Source organism: Neolamprologus brichardi, unplaced genomic scaffold (genome assembly GCF_056152115.1).
Source record: "Neolamprologus brichardi isolate AB-2024 unplaced genomic scaffold, ASM5615211v1 NODE_ptg000172l+_length_34898_cov_1, whole genome shotgun sequence".
Classification (NCBI taxonomy): Eukaryota; Metazoa; Chordata; class Actinopteri; order Cichliformes; family Cichlidae; genus Neolamprologus; species Neolamprologus brichardi.
Genome location: NW_028270134.1, coordinates 1 through 19,635, shown reverse-complemented (window position 1 = coordinate 19,635; position 19,635 = coordinate 1). Strand labels below are relative to the sequence as shown.

The 19,635-nt window shown below is 39.8% G+C and overlaps 1 long non-coding RNA gene and 1 pseudogene across 1 annotated transcript; one reads left to right on the top strand and one right to left on the bottom strand.

Moving 5' to 3' along the window:
- Positions 1 to 11,341: 11,341 nt before the first annotated feature.
- LOC118454075 (uncharacterized) lies at positions 11,342 to 13,483 on the bottom strand (annotated as a pseudogene).
- Positions 13,484 to 18,912: 5,429 nt separating this feature from the next.
- LOC148094785 (uncharacterized) lies at positions 18,913 to 19,527 on the top strand. Its single transcript, XR_015718413.1, has 3 exons — positions 18,913 to 19,178; positions 19,267 to 19,332; positions 19,452 to 19,527. It is a non-coding gene; the product is annotated as an uncharacterized LOC148094785 (long non-coding RNA).
- The last annotated feature ends 108 nt before the right edge of the window (positions 19,528 to 19,635 follow it).

Genomic DNA, 19,635 nt, shown 5'->3' with positions numbered 1-19,635 from the left:
ATTGGACAAATATCTGTTATACCTTGTAACAATACAAGAGTGGCTACTCAAAAGTTAACATTGTGTCCAGGTCATTATTGCTGCTCAATACTTTGGCTCCATACGAATTTGGTGTCTTCTGATTCTGGCCAGGGTCTTATTACAAGCCCAAGTAATTATTGCGCTGTAATTCACCTTTATACCTTAAAGTTGGTTACAATATGCTCGTCATATTATGTGATATGATTACCGAATTTCAGTGCACCTCCCGAAAATCTCCCGGTAGCCACCATTCTCCCGAATTTTTTCCGATTTTTCACCCGGACAACAAAATTGAAAAACCATATCGCAGAATTTATAGCGCGGCCCAGCTAATTCCAGTTTCCAACAATGGCTACTACTACTGCAGCTACTTAGTTTTAATATTACTCTTATTTCTCTTGCTAGGTTGCAAAAAAACTTTTAACATATTTTCAGGTGAGAATGTAGCTGTGTAAACTTCAAATATCTGAGCCGATCAACACATCGTTTTCAAACCCCGCGGTCTTTCGCTACTCGGGTTAAACATGATATATAAGTCACTTTGATAACTTAAAAATGTTATTGTTCAGCTTTTTCAGTGTTTTATTTGTTCGTGAGTAAATCGGTTTGGCTGAGATTAAAGTTATTAGATTAGATTAAATTGAATTTAACTTTATTAATCCCTCAGGTGGGTTCCTCTGGGGTTTTCACACAGCTGAATAAACGTCAAACAGAAAACTGATTAAACAGAAGTGTGAGACTGTCGAGAGTTTAAGTCAGTGCCTGGTTATATTTTAGATAGCAAGGAGCAGACGGCAGAGTTTCACTCCACCGAGGGAGCTCGTGACGTACTACCCAGCTTTCTTTAGACCGCGAAGGCCGGGTCCTCAGGTGGAAGCAGCCTCTGAATTTGGACACCCCCGCTGTTTCTAGGCCAGCCAATAATAACGGTGACATTTAACGTATTTTATCCGATAAATAAACCCTGAAAAATGTATTTATCACACACACCCCCAACAGCCCTTTTGAATGTCTCCCTAGTATGGCCACAACACCTCACTCTTGGAGCATACATATATGCCACATATATCGCAAACCACGTCTCAGCTGTTTGTGGCGGTAAAATACATCCACACATGACTCCAATTACACTCAGCCATTGTTGTGGGTGCGCACTAGGGGTGGGTTTTTATAATCAATTTATCGATTAAAATTCTGGCTTGGATAACGTAAAATCGATTCATTAAAATCCTGAATCGATTTTTTAATATACATTTATTTTGCCCGAAATGCCAGAATCTCTTGTGAAATCTCACAAAATTTCAACAACCACCAAACAGCTAAGACAGTAAATGAGAGCAGGAACACGGATTCTGCACAAAGACGTAAACACACAGCGCGGACCCGCAGATCAGAATCAGTTAGATGTCACCTTTCTCACAGTCGGGGCTGAAAGCCGACAGCTCGCTGATTCTGATCTGTCGGCGGGTCGCGCTTTGTGTTTACGCCCTTTATGAGCTGATTCTAAAGCTCTTAGTTTGATGTCTCTCCAAACAATATTGACCGAACCAGCAGCAAAAGAAGATCCAAACTACGCGTCACATAAACATCGTCATGTTTGATGTTTGTCACTCTTACTTTTACTATTTTGCTTCGACCACGATGCACAGCTCTCTCTCTCGCTCTCTCCCTCTCCCCCCTCTCTCCTTACTGTTTTCTGCATTATTCGCTTGCTTGTTACGCACAAGTCTACCGTTGTTTACAGCGCTGTCAGCCGACGTTTTTTTTTTTTTTCATTTTATATACTTCTGAAAAGAAAACCTAATTTCTGCCGTTCAATACTGAACAAATTTAAAATTTTTAAAATTATACAAAATGCAAAACGCTTAGCCGTGTCTCTAATAAAACCGCTGTAACTTCAGAGGTAATGTTCATGTGTTGATTAATGGTTTTCTTTCGTTTTTGATGTACTGCAGAATATTTTTATAAAATCCCAGGCCAGGAAAATCGCCTTCATGTTTTTCTGTGTTTCATCTTCAGCTACTTTGACACAAAGGCATCTGCTGTGATGCTTACACCTTTGATAATGTGTCAGCTTCCTTTTTATAGATACAAAAATATGTAAATGTATCTGAATTATAATATTTCTGACTGTCAAAATTTCCCAGATTCGAATCGAATCGAATTGAATCGAATTAAATCGAATCGTGAATCGAATTTCTAGAAATCAGTGAGATACCCAGCCCTAGTGCGCACGCCAAGGGGCTGCGAGACATTTATACAGCCGTATTTCGAACATGACTATGAAAGGCGGAAGAGGAAGTAGTTCCTTTGAATGTAGACAATCCGAATGTTATAGTTTCTTTCCACTGTGTTCCTGTTAATGATAAACTTGTGGAGGTAAACACGTCCCAGGGTCGGAAAAGCACAAGGCGGCAGGCAGCGGCGCGCTCTGGCGCCAAAACGCTGATGGTAGAAACAGAGGTCCCGTCCGTGGTGTCGCTGTGCCGCGATCTTTGCCGTCAGCGAAGGATCGGAGACGTCGGAGCAGGTCAGTGGGGAAGTGGAAGGCGCCGCCGGCGAAGCTGGAACTAGGTCGTGATCGTGGAAAGTGCGGGTAGCCAGGAGAATACGATCCGCGTCCTCAGCCAGGGAGCGATAATCCTTCGTGCCCAGAAGCGGAGAGTTGGCGAGGCCGGCTCTCACGGCCGCCGGCAGCTGTCGGAGGAATATGTGGGCGAAGAGGAATCCCCCGTCGTCCGGTCCGAGAAAGGATAGCATGTGCTCCATCAGTTCGAGAGCCGTACCGCCACCCAGGCCTGAGAGGGAGAGGAGCTTCTCGGCTCGCTCTGCGTCGGAGAGGGCATAGGAGGAGAGTCAACGCACGACGGGTGGCTAGCGGGTCGAGAGAAGCCACTACATGGTGATATTTCGTGTCGTAAGCCGAGATGCCACGAAGGGCGAACTGAGCCTCCACGTGCACGAACCACGACGGGGGATCGTGAAGCCAAAAGTCCGGCAGCTCGAGCGCCACAGCAAACGTAGCTGCAGCCGGAGGCAGAGGGCTGGCGGCTGCTGATGCATCCAGAGCGGAGTCGGTGCCACCATCGGACTGCAACATGTTCAAGTCAGGGGTCACCAATGTGGAGGTAAACACAGACGACACGAGAGCTCTCGATTGACACTGCTCGTTTATTACTTATCACCACACAACTGAACTCTTTTCCCTCCAAAACACAGCAACAACACTTCCTGAGAACTGGGTGTGAGTGGAGCCCTCCAGTGGTCCACCACAAACTACAAATTTACTCTAAATTACTAAAATATCGATATTTTAATGTGAGAATCGATTCTAGAACATAAATGATTGGTATCGGAGGAATTGATATTTCAGGATCAATCCACACATCATTAGTTGGGAGCCAAAAGATCCGGCTCCCTTTAGATCTTTCGGCTCCCATCACTAGCAGCATGGCCCTTTCTCAATTCTAAGTACGCGAGTACATACTCGCGTTCTCGGTGAGACCGGACTTGCCGAGAAAGCACGGTAGTACGGACTTGCCGAGAACCCGAGCAAGGCCTTGCGATTTGTACAATTGGAACACCAGCGTACTTGATGATGTCACATGTCTGGAGTTTTTACTGCCGTCCCCTTTTAATTTAACTGTGAGTAATATGTTATGAAGCTTAACTTTAATCACAGCCAAACCGATTTACTCAGGAACAAATAAAACACTGAAATAAACCAAACTTAACATTTAGAAGTTATCTAAGTGACTTATATATCATGTTTAACCTCAGTAGCGAAATATCTATTAATAAAAATAGTGTACATGTATGCCTTAATAAAAACAAGCAAGTGAGATGTTAGAACGCTTTTATTTTAATTTTAGTGGACACTCAATACAATAGACTGCTGCTGGGGTTTGGGGTTTGTTTAACCTGAGTAGCGAAAAGCAGTAATTTCTTCTGCTTTGGATAATTTCACGCTCTTCTATACACATTCCACATCAGTGCGATACACATTCTTCTCCACCCAAATCAATAATGCAGCCATATGATGGCACTTATCTTTGCCAATCGGGCACTCACAGGAGCTGAACCTCACTGACTGACCCTCAACATGCACGTACATTGAAAGAAAGTTAATGCTTACCCTAAACATTCTAACAAACACTTGCAGTGCTGCTGTGTGTACTGGCAACACTGTAGCTAGTCACCCGGCAGATAGATAATCTCAACTAGGCTAATATAACTAACTCTCCAAAAAACTCTGTTATGGAGATTTTCAATTTTGTTTACTTCCACTGTTTTAGCAGTGTTGTATGTGTGTTTTATTAAATACATTAGCCGGTACAAAATATATCATGTCAGCTGGCTAGCTTACTTCTAACTCACCTCAACCTTATAAATCTTCTTTTTCATGGATGCCTGGATACTACCCTTTATAATACTGCCTGGGAGAACAGTAACACTGACCACTTTATATCATGGCCTGGATCTGGGGACCCAGGACTTATGTCTTTTTGTACCTCGGGCTGGCGATCCTCATGGGTCGTCCTCCTCGGGAGGTCCTTATAAATATGTTTATTTTCCATGTGTAGTAGTGTTTTGTTGTTTTCTCTGCTTTCCCCCGTCTCTGTGTGTGTGGTTATTTGTGTTTATGCTTCCGGATGTTTTGGATCTAATACAATTATTTAAATATGTTTTGGAGTCTGATTCACTTTCACATTTTTCCTCTCTTTTCTTTTATACATAAAGAATGAACTCGTAAGCTGTACAGACAAGAATACTCGTGATTGAATTCGAATTGAATTGAAATTTTTATTTCAGTTATTTCACAACAACAACAACAACAGATTATAATTGCCCCAGTTGTTCAACACATGCAGTGTGACGGAGTGGATGACATCTACTTTGTGATCCTGAGACACAAAAAAAACCAAGATGGGTTAGTCGGACAAAAGTTTTTTAACTCTTGAAAGGATGGTAAATTTAGGAATACTGTGATTACTATGAGGGAGGATATACAGATAGCAGCGGGTGCTAATCTTGAAGTACTCTGGATTGAAAAGTCTATTTAATAATAATATATAATAAACCGGCATTATCTGAGTAATTTTCAGGGAATATATTATGAGCTTCATATGATTTTCATACCTCACTCATGAACAGGGTGGAAAAGTCCATTTTCAGCCCTCCAATACTGAAAATCAATCCTGGTGGATGAAGAGAAACAGAGAATAAGAAGAGAAGCTTAATCCAGAAGAAAAGCACGTAGTACTACCACAAGGCCAGCAGGAGGACCAAAAGTCCCAATGCCTTGATGGCTCTAAAGAGACCTCTGCTGCTGTTACTACTGTAGTCAACAAAATCATCAGTGTTGTAGTCCACAGTGTCACGGTCGTCAGTGTTGTATTCAACTGTGTCTTGGTCATTATTGTCAGGGACTGGACGGGGCCGTCGCCTTTTGAAAATTCTGCACAGAAAAAACAAAATCATGTAAGAAAAAATGTACATGGAAGAACAAATGGATTATGATTACAAAACATGCATCTATGTCAGTGGATGACAGCAAAGAACATGTAGACCAACACTAACCTGTGTAAAGTCTCCTTGTAGGAGATTAAGGGCTCTCCTTGGCTGCCGTAATAGCCGTTAGGACACGAGCCAAACATTAGCGGGCATCATTCTAGCTTATAATCAACAGCGGATCCGGGTCGGATGATCTGGGAAACGACCGGATCCAAATCAAGTTCCAGACTCGCTGTGCAAGTGGACTCCGATCCGGACTCCGTTCACGGATCTGTTAAAGAGCCTGCAATCTCTTCTTTATTTTGGTAAAACACATTAGTCCTTCTACGCCAACTAAAATATCTTTATTGTTATATTTGTTGCCATTTCTGCTATCCTCTTGCAGGGCTCTAGGGTGCGACCAATTTGGTCGCAAATGCGACTAAAAAAAATATTATCAAAGGATTGATCTTAAGTGTGCCGTATTTTCCAAAAAACACGGTAATAACGACAGCCCTAGCATGCGCTATCAAAATAGTGCTTTGTTGTGTATCTGATGGACGAAAGGTAAGCCAGTTCCACACCACTGAAGTTGCAGCATTTTTACAAACCAATTCTGGTTCATCCGTTTCATTCTTCTTCATTCAACGATCTACTTTCGCTCCTCTCATTCTGCGTCGCCGCCATGTGCGTATGTAAACAAAGGCACTGGGCATGCGCGTTTTACCCATATTCTATTGCGATATTTCATTTTCTTATCATTGCCCAACATTACACCCGTATTATCGTGAATGGTATGATATGGCCCAGCCCTACCCTGGAGTGTGTCACGGGTTTATGTTAAATTGTTATTTCTCTTCTTCTTTCTTTTGTTTATTTTTCTACAGTTTATTTTCTATTAATTGCAACTGAGAAATAACACTTACCTCTTTAGCATTTATGGAGCCTCACGTCTTCAAAGGGATAGAAGGGATGATATCATTCACGAGGAAACATTTGACATATGTTTCATATATTCTATACCAACAAGTCATTTACAGTAGAATAAATATGAACAGACAATCACTTTTTGGTACAACACCGGTCCAGAGTCATTTTGCTATCCAGGCTGGGCTGGATCACCCAAAGGGCATGCTGGACACTTGCCCAGGGGGCCATGCACAGTTGGGGGCTCATCCAAGAGATTAATGACAAAAAGATCAGAATTATCTCAAATATTAGATGTTGAAAAACTATTATCAAAACATAGAGATCTAATTTTTTTCTTAACACTTACATAATTGGTAGAATACCATAATGTGTATTCCACGTGCACCTTTCTGCCCTTCACTGCTGAGGCTGATGGTCTCCCTCAGAGTCAGCTTGCTGGTGGATATGATATTTCCAACATGAATGAAGCAGCCAAGACAGGAAACGGCAAAAATAGGGAGGCGTAACTTTTATAAAACTGCCATTTTTATTCAATCAATTCAGGATGAAAACATTGACATTGACATTACAGTTTCTGAGATCTTCTGTGTGATGATGACATGCGAGCTAATCCAGAGGTTAGCAACTCACAATATGACCTCAAAGTCTGACCAAATTTAAATGAAGGAGCCAGGCTGCCCTCATCAGTACACACCCTGCTGCACCTCACTACCATAGAAGCAAAAATCCAGGAAATATTTCTGTTTTACCTACATTATTAGTTTATTTCTCACTTTTGTTTTTAAACAAGAAAAAAGTGCCTTTTATTAGTGGACACATCCCAAATGTACTTTTTTGTGATAAAAGCTTCCTTTGTTCTACTTCATTGTTGTTTCATCCAAGAGTGGGACTGTGGTACTGTCGGGAGGTGCTGAAATAAGGAAAAAGAGGAGGAAATCGTCAGGGGAGAAGACAGAGAGAGAATGAGAGAGGAAGAAGACGACAGCGGCCATGTTCATGTTCGAATGTGTGCTAAAACTGACATTAAACATTATTTTCATTTTAAAGTACATGAAAAACAAAGGTTCAATTATATTTAATACAAGGTACTTTAGAAGTTTTAGTTAAATACTACTGTTATGGTTTCATTTCATTCAAGCTATTCTGTGTACATGTATGCACACATTGCAGTATGATATGTCTGATTACTGAAGAAAAAAGCAAAAACAAAAAAGTCTGATCCTCCAAACATGGTGGTTAGGGTTTCCTGTGTTTCTCTGTTTCTTCCTCTCTATGTGTTTGATTATTGTTTGGTTGAAATTGTTCTTAAACTCTGAAATATGAGAGTATATTCTTTAAAGGTGTATACCTCACAGGAGGCTTTAGGGGGAGCTGCTTATTCAGATGTCCTCATATTGCACAAAAGACTTATTGGCAGACATCTCTCCAATTATCACCAGGATACAAGTTTGCATGTATCACTGGTTGACTTGGCTTCATAAGACAGTGCTGTCTCCTCCCAGCATCCACAGCCAGCTTGGAGGGTTGTAGTACATCAACCAGATGTCCTTCCACCTCCACCTCTTCAATTTGATGGCTTCAGGAGCCCACCATCTAATACTACGCATCTACAACAAAAGGGGGATTATTTCTTTTTTACTGTTACATGAAAGTATGAAAATCATTTCCAAAAGGCTGTTAAGTACGGTGGCCCCTAGAGACAAAGCACATACAAACTCCAAAACACTTGCAAACTCCAAAACACATGCAAACTCCAAAACACATGCAAACTCCAAAACACATGCAAACTCCAAAACACATGCAAACTCCAAAACACATGCAAACCCCAAAGCACATGCAAATTCCAAAACACAACGGAAGTGCTCCAGGACGCTAGGGGCAGTGTTGAGCTTTTGTTACCTAGTAACTACACAAGCCAGGATGTACCAATGACCGGATTTGGGGTCTGCAGCCTTAAAGGCCACATTTTAAGGCCGATTACATCACAGCGACATGACGAAGGCTTGCCCAATTCGAAGGCTGCTCAAAATGCGGCCCTCAAATGCGTCCTTAATTTCCCTGAATTTTAAGGATGGGTCGCTGTAGCCTTCATGGCCCAACATATCCCAGATTTCATAGCGCGGCTGTGGTGTGGATAATTTTGCCGAAAAAAACGGCTGAAGCGGAGCCGCCGAAGAGTAAACTTTCAGAAGTAAGTACTGAATATTATGTCACTTATTTATGCGCAAATGTTTTTTATAATGAAGAACATTAAAACATTACTGTTGGCCACATGTCGGGAAAGTTATGTGACATTAGCGATGTTTGTACTAACTTGGTTTTAAAGCCTTTACTCCAAAATATACGCCGTTCAATACTTGACTTTAATCTTACAGAGAATGTGATGATTTTATGGATAATTAAAGTCAGTCATATATCCACAAACACAACAGGCTGAAAGTCAGTGATGCTGCTCGGTTTGCAGTCCTGAATATCAAGCAGGATTCACTGCACTGTTAATGTTAGCTATGTTATATTGCTGCCTCTGTTCGGTGGTGTCGAGCCAAATGGAGTTTAACGTGTGTTTGAACGAGCTGACGGTTCACTCGTTAAGCTGAAAGAAAGATGCTTTAATCACAGGAGTCACACATGTGTCCACTGTACCATCTGGGAACTCTTCTTGTTTCGTAATAACACAGTCCTCCTTCTTTTGTGCTGTTTTGTAGCAGTGTATACACCTGAGACTGTCACCTGTCTGTCTGTCCTGCACTCTCTCTCTTTTTCTTTCTCTCTGATTGTGTAATAAAAGTATGAACATGTATTTATGTTACACTTGTGTTTGAATCCTGCAGCTTATCACGCATTTGATTTCCATGTGTGACAACTGCAAGTGTCCAGAGTGAGGACAGACTGAGGGACTCACTGCTGCACATCATCTGTGAGGCTTTGCACCCCTGATGATCCACCAGGACTCAGCAGTGTGTGAGGAAGAGGAGGAGGAAGAGCCAGCAGCAGCTGACAGATGGAGAGAATAGACAGACTGTTCCCTGTTTGTGAAGGACTGCTAGGAAAGTTTAACATAACTAATTGTCTGTCCTGAATCAGTCTTATTAGGTAATGTTCAAATAATTTTATCATTCCAGTGTTTGCAGTGTGGGAGAAAGTACTCAGGGCCTTCAAGTGACACACTATGAAAGGAAGAAACAAGTTTAATATTCAGAAACCTAAAGTATGTATCAGCAGCTGAATGGACCTAAAAATAAATGTTTGTTTCAGTTCTATGAAGCTTTGAGTATTTTGGATTAGTAGTACTGCTGTGTTTGTTGCATCATATTGCTGTAATTGTTTATATGCTTTATATATTCTGAGGTAAGTTGATCTATAGTGTTACATCATATTCTATAATGATGTTATGTGTTTGGATACTTTCTGCCCAGTTTGACCCATTTAGCAGAAGTCAGCCTGTTTAAGGCTCTGATATCTATTCTGTATGACTTAAAGCAGTTATGACATGGTCTGATTTTCTCACCCAATAAAGGAATATTCAATATATCAGTCTACTCTTCATTTTATCAGAAACAGTTATCACAGCTCATATAATTTCTTTTTACACGCGTATGTAAGCAATGAGCCAAATTTAGTAATGCCAACATACTGAAGGAACAACATTTCTCTCTTATATATGATACACCTATATATGCACTGTCAAAGATACTTGTCTTTGAGTGAAGATTTAAGGTGATAAGACCTATAAATAACTGCAACTTGAATCTGTACTGAGGCTCAGTATTTGACACAGAGTTCATGTTCACTGCTGTAATAGCTAATAATGATTAATATAATAACTATAATATTGGCCATATTATATTTACATTACCAAAGTGATATGACTTTAGTCTCATGAACAACATTAGCTAATTGTTATTTACTAACTAATCTTAAATGACTGTTCAGTACAGAAATTAAGCCCAAAAATCATGTTTTACTGTCCTGTGGTCTCAACCTCAGATACTTATCAAATCACACAAAGCTCTTGTAGAAACAAACAAACAAATGAACAAAATATGTTTTCCTTCATTTCTGTCAAACAAAGTTGTATGACACGTTTCCAGCGGTTAGTATCATGGTTGCTAGGCAACCTGGGAAGCGCGACAGAGACTAGACCGTCCCATACAGACAAACTTGCCGTTTATTTTGCAAATCGAGCTCAACACTGCCCCTAGCGTCCTGGAGCACTTCCGTTGTGTTTTGGAATTTGCATGTGCTTTGGGGTTTGCATGTGTTTTGGAGTTTGCAAGTGTTTTGGAGTTTGCAAGTGTTTTGGAGTTTGCATGTGTTTTGGAGTTTGCAAGTGTTTTGGAGTTTGCAAGTGTTTTGGAGTTTGTACGTGCTTTGTCTCTAGGGGCCACCGTAGGATCCAAATGCAGGACTCGAACACAGAATTGTAACTCAAAACCTCAACTTCATTGCTGGAGAAAACAAATCATGAACTGAACACAAAAATACTGAACACGAAAACACACAAGTATAACCCGATGGTACGACGCAACACTGAGCAAGGGCAAACACAGGGCTAATATACACAGGGAAGTAATCAGGGAATGGAAAACAGGAGGGAGACACAGCTGGGAGAGATTGGGGCTAACGAGTCAGGGGATCAAAGCTGGACACACTGACATAAGACACAATCCTTCAAAATAAAACAGGAAACAATACACACTAAACTAAGACACGGACTGGACAGAGAGAGACAGACTAGACACTGAACTAAACCAGCAATAAACACGAGAACACAAAACCTAAGAACTAATCCCTAAACAAGAATAACTAAAACATGGATTATTATTAATAATAATAATAATCATCATCATCATCATCATCATCATCATCATAACCAACAAAAGCACCACAAGAGAATAAGAAAACAATCCATAATGCAAAAACACACCAAAACATAACAACTCAAAGTACTGGGTCAAACTGACCCAGAACCGTGACAGGGCTAAATTTAAAATTATTAAACTTACTTAAGACAATGTATATTCTTCTATGACAAAAAATACAAGTGTTCATTTAAGCAAATAAACAGAGCCGTAAGAGATGTTTTTCAAAAATTGTTTTCTTTATTTTTATTTGCCGCTAACAAATCTTTTTAAAAGATTTGTAGCTTTTGTAGTGCTCCCTACTATGTGAACCCCTCACCAGAATGTTGAACTTTTTTAGTTCAAGCAAATTAAACCTCAACAATCAAATGATCCCCTGTGAGCAAGCACTAGGCACGGTGGAAAGGAAAAACTCCCTTTTAACAGGAAGAAACCTTTGACAGAACCAGGCTCAGGAAGGGGCAGCCATCTGTCACGACTGGTTGGGGGTGAGAGGCAAAAGAAAAGAAAAATGAGAGCACGAGTTAGCTAAATGTTGCTCATGTTGTCTAACATGAACAACGTATGGTTTTCTGGACTGTGGATGAAAAGCAGTCCATCATTACTAGTCTTTAAAAGGGAACTAATCCATCACTAAGGTAGCAATATGGCTCAAGGAGGCTATAGGCAGAGTTAAAAAGGCAATCACTGTAAAGCATTGAAAAGCCCCAGTAAGCTGCAGGTATAATAAGGCCTACTGCGGCAACACCTAAACCTATTTTAAGTAGGCGTTTGGCACCATGACGCCATGAACCACTACTAGTCGGAACCACGTCAGGAGATGGTTCTGAGACAGGAGAATCAAGCTCTTAAGGTTCAAGACCAAGATTGTCCTGTGTCGGGACCACATCAGGAGATGGTTCTGAGACAGGAGAAACAAGCTCCTCAGGTTCAGGAGCAAGATTCTCCTGTGTCGGGTCCACATCAGGAGATGGTTCTGAGACAGGAGAAACAAGCCCCTCAAGTTCATGAGCAAGACTCTCCTGCTGCAGAGGTTCACCAGTGATGTTGTGAACAGCAGCTAATACTTTTTCTTCCTCCTCCCTTGTCAGCTCATCCTTAAGATTATTAATTATTTCTCTTTTCGTGTTAAGATGTTCATAAAGTTCATCTATGAGATCTTGTTTATGAACAAGTTTGAAATTCTGCTTTTTGACTTTTTCTTCCAGCAGAAATATTTGTAGTGTCAGACTTTCTGTTGTCTTTTCTTGATACTCAAGATTTTCTAAATGTTTCTTGAGATTTGTGTTCTCTGTTTTTAATTTTTTTATCTCAGCAGCAATGCTGCTGTTCTCTTTAAGGAGATATTCTTCTTTCTCTTGAAAGTCATGGTGCATCCTCTGAATTGTGCTTACCTGCTCCTGCATTTTAGCCTCCAGAGATTCCACCTGTGACTGCTTTTCATCCAGTGCCTGTCTCACCTGACGCTGAAGAGTACAAATTTCTCTTTTCAGCTCAACTGTGAGTTCTGTCTTCTGAAATATTTCCCTATGTTGTTTTTCTATTATCTCTTCTTTTTTTATTGTTTTATGGTGAGCTTCTCCCACTTGCTGCTCAAGTCTCTCTAAAGAGTCCTTGAGATCTGTGTTCTCTTTCTTTTGCTCGTTTCTCTCACTTTCAATCTGAGACAACTGAGCCTTCATGTTTTTAAGCTTATCTCTTGACTGATGGAAATGATCTTTATAATAATTCTTTTTGCACTTTAGGGTGCTCAACTCCAACTGGAGTTCTTGTATTTTCATTTGAAGCTCCATAGGGTCAGGTATTTCTCTCTCCATCAACCCATACAGTCTTTGTGATTCCTCTCGAATCTCTCTGTCAGACTGTGAATTATTAAATGTTTCGTGTGACATTTCTTTAAAGGTTTAATGCAAAGTGTCGACAAGAAAAAATGTTTGCTTAATTGTTTAAGTTTAAAAATAGTCCCTTTCTGAAAGGTTTCTGGTTTGCAAAACACAACTCGCTGTTTCCGAAAATGTTCCAAGTAAAACTGTGTTTGCGAAGGTGAAGAGGGGGTATTTAAGGACTTTTGTGGCCGCGAATTTGACGTCAGTGCTCTTTGAGCCTTTGATCCTTTGTTCGATCACAGGATCACAGGACAGCTGTGCGTAATTCTGCGCATGCTCAGAGAATGCCCATTGAGATGCACGGTTTTGTTTTGTTTTGTTTTGAATTTTTTTAAATACCCTGAAAACAGTGTTGCCAACTTAGCGATTTTGTCGCTATATTAGGGAGTTTTCTACGGTGGCCCCTAGAGACAAAGCACGTACAAACTCCAAAACACTTGCAAACTCCAAAACACATGCAAACTCCAAAACACATGCAAACTCCAAAACACTTGCAAACTCCAAAGCACATGCAAATTCCAAAACACAACGGAAGTGCTCCAGGACGCTAGGGGCAGTGTTGAGCTCGATTTGCAAAATAAACGGCAAGTTTGTCTGTATGGGACGGTCTAGTCTCTGTCGTGCTTCCCAGGTTGCCTAGCAACCATGATACTAACCGCTGGAAACGTGTCATACAACTTTGTTTGACAGAAATGAAGGAAAACATATTTTGTTCATTTGTTTGTTTGTTTCTACAAGAGCTTTGTGTGATTCGATAAGTATCTGAGGTTGAGACCACAGGACAGTAAAACATGATTTTTGGGCTTAATTTCTGTACTGAACAGTCATTTAAGATTAGTTAGTAAATAACAATTAGCTAATGTTGTTCATGAGACTAAAGTCATATCACTTTGGTAATGTAAATATAATATGGCCAATATTATAGTTATTATATTAATCATTATTAGCTATTACAGCAGTGAACATGAACTCTGTGTCAAATACTGAGCCTCAGTACAGATTCAAGTTGCAGTTATTTATAGGTCTTATCACCTTAAATCTTCACTCAAAGACAAGTATCTTTGACAGTGCATATATAGGTGTATCATATATAAGAGAGAAATGTTGTTCCTTCAGTATGTTGGCATTACTAAATTTGGCTCATTGCTTACATACGCGTGTAAAAAGAAATTATATGAGCTGTGATAACTGTTTCTGATAAAATGAAGAGTAGACTGATATATTGAATATTCCTTTATTGGGTGAGAAAATCAGACCATGTCATAACTGCTTTAAGTCATACAGAATAGATATCAGAGCCTTAAACAGGCTGACTTCTGCTAAATGGGTCAAACTGGGCAGAAAGTATACAAACACATAACATCATTATAGAATATGATGTAACACTATAGATCAACTTACCTCAGAATATATAAAGCATATAAACAATTACAGCAATATGATGCAACAAACACAGCAGTACTACTAATCCAAAATACTCAAAGCTTCATAGAACTGAAACAAACATTTATTTTTAGGTCCATTCAGCTGCTGATACATACTTTAGGTTTCTGAATATTAAACGTGTTTCTTCCTTTCATAGTGTGTCACTTGAAGGCCCTGAGTACTTTCTCCCACACTGCAAACACTGGAATGATAAAATTATTTGAACATTACCTAATAAGACTGATTCAGGACAGACAATTAGTTATGTTAAACTTTCCTAGCAGTCCTTCACAAACAGGGAACAGTCTGTCTATTCTCTCCATCTGTCAGCTGCTGCTGGCTCTTCCTCCTCCTCTTCCTCACACACTGCTGAGTCCTGGTGGATCATCAGGGGTGCAAAGCCTCACAGATGATGTGCAGCAGTGAGTCCCTCAGTCTGTCCTCACTCTGGACACTTGCAGTTGTCACACATGGAAATCAAATGCGTGATAAGCTGCAGGATTCAAACACAAGTGTAACATAAATACATGTTCATACTTTTATTACACAATCAGAGAGAAAGAAAAAGAGAGAGAGTGCAGGACAGACAGACAGGTGACAGTCTCAGGTGTATACACTGCTACAAAACAGCACAAAAGAAGGAGGACTGTGTTATTACGAAACAAGAAGAGTTCCCAGATGGTACAGTGGACACATGTGTGACTCCTGTGATTAAAGCATCTTTCTTTCAGCTTAACGAGTGAACCGTCAGCTCGTTCAAACACACGTTAAACTCCATTTGGCTTGACACCACCGAACAGAGGCAGCAATATAACATAGCTAACATTAACAGTGCAGTGAATCCTGCTTGTGCTGTGATATTCAGTACTGCAAACGGAGCAGCATCACTGACTTTCAGCCTGTTGTGTTTGTGGATATATGACTGACTTTAATTATCCATAAAATCATCACATTCTCTGTAAGATTAAAGTCAAGTATTGAACGGCGTATATTTTGGAGTAAAGGCTTTAAAACCAAGTTAGTACAAACATCGCTAATGTCACATAACTTTCCCGACATGTGGCCAACAGTAATGTTTTAATGTTCTTCATTATAAAAAACATTTGCGCATAAATAAGTGACATAATATTCAGTACTTACTTCTGAAAGTTTACTCTTCAGCGGCTCCGCTTCAGCCGTTTTTTTCGGCAAAATTATCCACACCACAGCCGCGCTATGAAATCTGGGATATGTTGGGCCATGAAGGCTACAGCGACCCATCCTTAAAATTCAGGGAAATTAAGGATGCATTTGAGGGCCGCATTTCGAGCAGCCTTCGAATTGGGACAGCCTTCGTCGTGTCGCTGTGACGTAATCGGCCTTAAAATGCGGCCTTTAAGGCTGCAGACCCCAAATCCGGTCATTGGTACATCCTGGCTTGTGTAGTTACTAGGTAACAAAAGCTCACCACTGCCCCTAGCGTCCTGGAGCACTTCCGTTGTGTTTTGGAATTTGCATGTGCTTTGGGGTTTGCATGTGTTTTGGAGTTTGCAAGTGTTTTGGAGTTTGCAAGTGTTTTGGAGTTTGCATGTGTTTTGGAGTTTGCATGTGTTTTGGAGTTTGCAAGTGTTTTGGAGTTTGTATGTGCTTTGTCTCTAGGGGCCACCGTAGGATCCTCATCTCCGCCTGCCCGCACACATAGCCCTGACATTACCAGCATAGAAGCATTCACAGTCATTACACTGTTTGTACACCATATGTGAAAAAAAGAAGAAAAACAGAAAGCCAAATTAGAAATACCTCTAAGCAGTAGAAGGTTGTTGACAGTAGCAAGCTACAGGTCTATCAATATCTTACTGTTTAACTTTTGTGTTAACTAGATTGATATTAATGAAGTCAAGGTTAAGTTCGTTTTTAAATTTTAGTAATGGTGGTTTCAAAATATTTTCAATGCACTGATGTGCACTGAAGTAGAGGAGTCATCAGTGAATAATGAAACTGGAGATGTCACTTCTAGAGCAAGACATCTGACTTAAGTCTAATGAACCACGTGCCATTCATTTCTCTTAAAATTTTATCACAGTAGTTCATTAAAGAAAACACGAGAGTGCGAGATCAGAGAGAATATGAACTTAGATTAAATAAATGAATCCAATAAGACAGAAAACATTTTAAAGTCTCATTGTACTGTTTTTTGCATCGCACAGTTACTTTTTTGTGACGCAATCGTGAGTAACTGTGCGTTACAATACAATATTATATGAGGTAATTTTTAAAAAGTAGAACGATACAGTCCTTTTGAGTTACAGAATCGGAACGCTTTTCTTGGTTCCGGTCGTACGGACGTTTTAGAGTGCAACACAAAGGAGTCACGCTTGCAAGATATCAACACTGACAGTTGGTACAGGTTTTTGTGTGTTTGCTGTTAAGCAGTGGAGTAAGCAGTGGAGTAAACCATGGAGGTCCTGGGAGGACAGTTTAGCGACATGACTCCACAGGAGCTGGCGGCTCCTGTCAACACCGTAGCTGTGAGTATGAAGACTGGAAAGGACCGAAAGTGTAGCAGCACGAGCACAGAGATGCTAACGCTAGCGTGGAGGCTGTTAGCTCATAGAGATGCAGAGTGAAGGGGAACGTCCTGTGTCCCAGTTTGTTGTTTCTGACAGATATTTTTTCTAGTGTACAATTTGGAGAAAGTGCATAAGTATGTACACAGTTTGAATAGTTTTCGCGTTATGAATAAAAACGGACTTGTTGTTTATTTGCTCTTTTTCCCTTTTTAACAGGAAAAATGGAAGTTGTTACCAGCCTTCCTGAAGGTAACAGAACACACCAGCCCTTACACACTTTTACTAAATTTTAATGCTGCTTGATTAAAATATGTTTAAAGTATGGTAGAAACTATAATAGTGTGCTGTCATGTTTATAAAAACAGTTTGAGGTGATCTGAGCTCTGTGAGATGGTGCGTTACCCTGCTGGAAGCAGCCATACTGTGGTCAGCACCAATCCTCAGCAAGCCTTGGTGTTTAAATGGTGCTTAGTCAACTGGGGACTGAAGTGTGAGAAGATAATGTCCCCCAACCAGCAGCCCCATGCTTTCATGATGTTCACACCAAATTCTGAAATCAAAACTCATTAGACCAGAAAACCTTTTTCCAATCTTATATTGCTGAGTCTGTGCAAAATGTAGCCTCAGTTTCGTGTAGTGGTGTAGTAGTAATTTGACTTACTGTTGCCTTCCTATCACTCCAAAGCAGTCAAACAATAACAATGACATGTTTATTTAAATAGTACAGGTCATTACATAGAATAGAATAGAATTCAACTTTATTGTCACTGCACATGTCACAGGTACAAGGCAACGAAATGCAGTTTGCATCCATCAAGAAGTGCTTTAGCCATAATATAGATGTATTACAAATATTTATTAGCAATAATATAGATATGTATGTATATTACAGAAATGGATCTATTATGGTATGTCATAATGTACACGGTATGAAGGTATGTTATGAATATGCTATAACTATAAATATGTACAGGCTGTAGTGAGTACAAGCTATGTACAGGCTATGAACAGGATATAAATATGAAAATCTATACAGAAATATGAAATTAAAAAAACTATACAGAAATATGAGATATACAGCTATACAGAAATTTTACATATTTTACAGAATGCTTATTTATACAGAATTACATGACAGCTGAAAAAAACCCTTTGTAGGTTTATGATGTCTTAAGGCATTAAAAACAATTAAATAAAACAACAGCATCTATTAGCTGTGGGCCTGTGCGGCTTAAAAGGTTTTGAGTCTGTTTTTCAATGTACACAGAGATGTAACTGATCCTAGGTCAGCAGCCTGCTCCAAGGAACAGAGCCAGAATATCTGAAAGTACCCTCAACACACTAAGATACGATTTTGAGAACAGATCTGAAACTGATGACCTGAGATGTCTGTACTGGGTACCAAATCATCAAAAGCTTTGTGATTTCTGTGTACCTGTAAGGATTCCAAGGCTAGATTTTAAATGAGTAAGGGAAATCCAACTGATAATTTGGGGAGTCCTGAAACTAGAGCGCTGCAATAAACTAACCTCCCCTGATGTCCAATTTCTCACAGTCAGTTTGAGATAGGGATTTTCTAATCTTATATTTTTTAAGTTACATAAAGCAGTTTTGGTAAGCTTATTGATGTGGTTATCTGGTCATTTTTCTTCTGATTCCTTAGCAAGATATTTTTGGCCAAAGAAATACATTTAGTAAAAAGTGAAACATTTGAGTCCAGTATGGCCATGAAATAATGAAATATTGCCATAATGACCAAATATACCGCGTACAGCGTGTCTTGTTCTTTTACCCTGTCAAAGTTTTAAGTCATGGACCTTCTTTAAATTACTTTTCTTTGTCATCAAATATCAAAGTATCCTCCTGTGTGATGATGACAGAACAGTTGGTGGGTCTACATCTGTGTGAGTAATATTATTTGGGAGAGTAAACATGTGTATCATGTGTGTTTTGAAGGTGAAAGGTTTGGTAAAGCAGCACATCGACTCATTCAACTATTTCATTATGTAGAGGTAAAACATGAGCATTTCTTTGTCTGTTGCTGCTTTTTCATGTACATTTGGATTTTGAGCATCAATGTCTCATTTGTTCTTCTTCTAGATCAAAAAAAATTATGAAGGCAAATGAGAAAATCACAAGTGATGCTGATCCAATGTGGTACCTCAAGTAAGTCACTGTGTGCATCCACCATCACTGACCTTAACACTGCAGACATGCACAACAAGTTGTTTTTTTGTTTTGTTTTTTATTAAAAGAGGAAATAATGGATTTTTAAATATTTGCAGATACCTCAATATCTATGTTGGCATGCCGGATGTGGAAGAAAGCTTCAATGTAACCAGACCAGTCTCTCCCCACGAGGTGAGAGTAGCATGTGTTTCTGCTGTTAAATATGAACCATTGTTTACTGTGGTTTAATTAAAGTTGAATAAAGCCTTTGAGTAATCAAAAACACAGCTTTAAATGAGT